The following is a 4,826-nucleotide window of genomic DNA, read 5'->3' as shown; positions in this document are numbered from 1 at the left end:
GCTCGGGCTCGGGCTCGGTGTCGGCGCCGGGAGCTCTCGCGCTCGGCTCGGCTCGGCCCAGCCCGGCCCGGCCTAGCGGTTCCACAGCCTCCGCCCCGCCCCTGCCCTGGCCGTCCTCCGAGACCCGCCAATCGGCTAGAGGCGGCTCCTCGACGCCGCCAATGGCCGCTCACAAACAACCCCGGGACAGCCAATAGCTTCCGGCTCCGGCACGTGGCTTCCCCCCAGGGCCCGCCCCCTTAACCCAGGTGGGCTCGGGCCGGCTTGTTGTTTTGTTCCAGCGGCGCGGAGAGCCCGCCCCTCTCGGCTCCCTCCGCCCGGTTCCCCTCCCGGCCCAAACTGGGTTAACGCCCCCTTTCCAGACGCCCATTATTATTCCTCTTTTCCACTTCTTCCTTTCCCCGCTCCCTCCCCGAATCTCCATCTCTTGCCTTCCCCGAAATGCCCTGGTAGCTGTCAGCCAATGCCTGTGCTCCCAGAGGGTCTTGTGTCACCTGCCGTGATCCCTACCAGCTCTCCCTCAGTGGGTTCCGAGTCCGGATGACAGTGACTGTGAATGTTTGCAAACTTGGGGATCAGGATGCAAGTCCAAGTAACCTCTCATATAGTCGCCCAGCCCACCTACTGCACAAGGATCCATCCACAAACGGAGGCGAAGGCAGCCCCTACCATCGGTGCTACGAGTTCCGTTTTCAAAACAATTTTTATTATTCTCTAGCTCATTTGACCTAAGAAAGCAACCTCCTCCGCCCTGGGTTTCCTTGGAGAACGGTCCTAGAAGGACAGCCCTCGTTTCTTCGGCAGCCCCGGCTCTCTGGTTAGGAACGTAGCGCGCCCTCTTGTGGTTGAACATGGTATGTCCTGCCCTCTGACTCGCCCTTTTGATGTTTCTGCTTTTTCATTGTTCAGTCCTGGGCTAAACTTCGTGCTGGGAACAGTAAACAGACAGAATTCAGACACGGTCTTTTCCCTTGATCATGTCATTTCTCAGTTTGGGAGCTAGCTGCGTAAATAAAGGATTAAATGAATAATTATAACAGAATGTGATTATAGTCAACACAGCTATGTGCAAGGCTTCACAAGGCAGGGACTCTTAGCTGATGAATCATAATGTATGTGCCAGGCACTGTTTGCATGCATTTTCTCATTTAATTCTCCAGACAGCTCTATTGTGCTATTAGTATCTCTTTTATAGATGAGGAAACTGAGGCTCATTCAACCGCAAATCTAAACTTCTTACTTCCCTTGCTCACAGCCTTTCAAAGACTGCATTCTTCTTCTCTTTTTTTACTCCCCACTTTTTACTGGAGCCTTTCAAGTTCTCACATGACCTGCTTTGGCTTAACTCTCTAGCCTCATTTCTCCACATTCCGCTGCTCTACTCCAAGCCATACTTCTCTACTGCCTTGGGTCAGCCTCCAATCTCCAAGCGTTGCAAATGCTGTCTCTTCTGCCTGGGTCATTCTCTCTCTCACCTTCACCTCTTATGCTTCAGGTCCCTGACCCTACCGGCCTGCGTTATGGGGTCCCCCCAAGGGTTCCTAACACCTCTTGATCTTAGCACCATTTTAGTTCTCATCACACTGAGCTGTAATCAGCTGCTGACTCATCTGTCTACCCCACTAAACTTTAAGCTCTATGAGGGCAGGGTTGTGTCTGTCCTATTTACTGCTCTGTCTCCAGCACCAGGCACAGCACCTAGGACATGGAAGGGCAAAGAGGGTGAACAAAAGATTTCAGGATCACCAGGGAGACATGCCACAGAGGTATCAGGAAGGACCACCAAACACCCAGCCAGCTAGCAATTAGGTCATTAATGATGTTGGTGAGTGCAGTCTTGAAGTTGCCCAGAAGAGTATATGGGATACTATATGTAAAAAGCCTAGCCCCGTGCCTGGCTCATAGTAAACAATCAATAAATGGCAGCTAATACTGTGATTGTTAAAATTAAAGTAACAAGAAAGAGGCAGTAATCTCTGAGGCTAGGCGTAGGAGAGGGAAAGAGATTTCCCATGATCCTCCCCTTAGAGCTGGACTTCCATAATGTGGGCTCTGTGCTTGGATTACAATTCCTTCTGCAGATTGCTTCAGGGTAATAACAGGAGTGGCATCATGTGGTGGATCAGTCAGGTAGGTTAGGTAATGCTGAGATAACCTCCATCCCCAAGACCCAAAATTCCTTACTACATGTACAGCATGGGTTGGGACTCAGACCAATAGAAACTGTATCTCAACACAGGCTTCCACAGCAGCAGAGGCAGGGCAAGCAGAACTGGGGGAGTCTCACCCAGCAATTCATTGTCTCAGCCCAGAATTGATCCGCCTTCCTCCTGCTCACAGCTCACTGGCCAGAATTAGTGACATGGTCTCATATAATCAGTAGGGCCCAGAAAGTGAAACCTCGCCACATGCCCAAAAGGGGAGCATCACTTTATGGGTCCTTTTAGTGATACAAGAGCCAAGACCCTCTTCTGGAACAGTTGGGAGGTGCTGTAGTCCCAAGGAGCTCAACCTTGGTGTTATAAAAGGTCCTTTTATACAAAGTGGGCATTGTTGCATCTCTGCCATTGTTTCTTGCATAAAAGCATAGCTGTACCAGTCCTGAAAATGACCACTTTGTGTGTGTGTGTGTGGGGGGGGGGGGGGGGCTCACCCAAGCAGCTGCTCACAGGAGACTGGGGGCTGGCCCTCCAAAGCTGGCTAGAAGCATGTATATAGGTCCCACCTTTTTCTTAAGCAGGAGGTGGCTGCAAAGGACTGGACTGAGCAAGCTCAACCAGAGCTGGACTTTGATAACCTACATGTAGTGTTATTGCTGACCTAGTGAATTACAGATTCTGGAAAACAAACTGAGGCCTCCAGTGACTGGTTTTGAGAGCTCTGGGTAGGGGCCGAGGTTTTGGTTTTTTCCCTAGAGGAACTGGACATTCCACTGTCAATCAACCTGGGGCAATGGGGCAAATCCCACCACAAAAAGGGGCATGGGGTGCTGGGCCCACGAGTGTAGGGGCTGAGGGCAAGCAGCTGCCACATGGAGGCAGGCTGGGAGATACCCAGGCAGGCATCAGGAGCAGCTCCCCTGAGAATGAGAACGGCCTGGGTCTGTGGGCTCTCGGAGGAACTGCCTCTGGACCTCTCTGGGTAATAAAATCTAGCCTTCAGTTAAGTCTTGCCAAAGGTCACAACCTCGGGGAAAGTTAATAGAAGGATCTGTGCCACAATTTAGGATGAAGAAGTCATGGGGAAAATAGCCTTTCTCCATCCCTAGGCCTGTGTGGGGGGGACAGACAGTGCAGAGGAGGAAGCGGAGGGCTTTGTCCAGTGCTGGGGGGAGGAGGAGCTGGGGGGGGCTTTGTTAGCTCAGTACTGAAGCACTCCTGGGGGAGTTTCCATGAAACTAGGGCTCCAGGAACTCCTGTCTGGAGGCCTTGGGTCTGGTTCACCTTCTGATAATCTACTCATCATGATACCTGGGGGTGGGGGTGGAAAAATTGAGGCAGAAAAGCTGGTTCTTATCTGAATGAAGCCAGGGGAGCAGGGAGAGCTCTCGGCTCCCGCCCTTGCACCATCTAACCTCCACTGTTATCTAGGACTACCTGTGTCTACATCGAGTGGCTTCCTGCCTCTTCCAAACCCTGCATATCACCCTCCCTCCTCCACCCTTTCCAGAGCCAGCTCACTGGCCACCAAGAAGCCACTTTTGATTCCAACCAATCTATTTGTCTTTCCCCCAATCTTCTGCATTTCAGTTCCTATCTATGACCAGCCCTTGGACTGGGGCATCCCTGAGAGCAGGGGCAGGTACCTCCTCCATAGATCTTCACCCTCCCAACCTCTAAGACCCCTGCATTGCTCTTGGTCCACCTGGGGACCAGCTAGATATCATTATCCACCAGAATGAATGAGGTTGGTGAGGGGTAGAGAGTGCAGGACATAGTGTACAAACTGGGAGCTGTTTATTGGTTGGTGAGAGAAGCCTATATACAAAGAAGGCACAAGGAGGGGGAGGGAGCTCCCCTGCTACAGTACCATGGAGGGGGTTGGGGCCTGCCAACAGGCAGGGGGCAGGACAGGGTTTCCGGAACCAGCTTCAACTTCTAGAATGGGACTCAGGACTCAGCCCAAGGGGGAGAAGGCAGAGCCGATTGGTGATGAAAGCCAAGGGCAGCCAAGTACTCCACTTCCAGGCTCCCAACCCACGGTTGGTGGGGACAGAGTGGAGTTTGGCCAATGGGGCAGGGACAGGGCTCCCTCCCTGTCCTACATTCAAGTGTCGCTCCCCCTGTGATCTCGTGGGAGGTCTCTCCAGGCCCTTCAGAGGCCAGGATGGTAGTGGCGGGTGAGAAGTGGTATTTCCTCTGTGTCCTTCCAACATCTCCTTGGCCCAGGACCAGTCCACTCCTTTGTTGAGTACTCCACTTCGCTCCCAGGGCATCCCAGCGCAGCACGTCCAGGCTGTCTAGCGGTCTGTCCATCCCTGTTCCTTCAGGCTGCATTCCCCACTAGTGCATGCCGTGGCTGAGGAAAGAGGCTTTGTAGTGATCCACGAAAGAAAGCCATCCTGGGACCTTCTTTCTAGTTCCTTCTGCTCTCATGTCTGAGCATGCCAGGTCCTGCAAATGCCCCCTTAGACAACCTCGGGCAGGCTCCCACCCCCATCATGTTCTCTGGTGTGGGTGCTGGGAACTACAGCTGGAAGCCTGTGGGCTGTTCCCTGTCAGTAGTTTTAATCTCAAGAGCAGTGTCCATCCAGTGACTATGGCTCAAGGTGGGTCCAGTGTGAATGGGGAGGTGTCACCACTTTGGGGGCCTTTCCCTCCTGGCTT

This window comes from Miniopterus natalensis, chromosome 17 (genome assembly GCF_054644295.1).
Source record: "Miniopterus natalensis isolate mMinNat1 chromosome 17, mMinNat1.hap1, whole genome shotgun sequence".
NCBI classification, from domain to species: Eukaryota; Metazoa; Chordata; class Mammalia; order Chiroptera; family Miniopteridae; genus Miniopterus; species Miniopterus natalensis.
The sequence above is the reverse complement of the archived record's forward strand: the minus strand, read 5'-3'. Positions refer to the sequence as shown.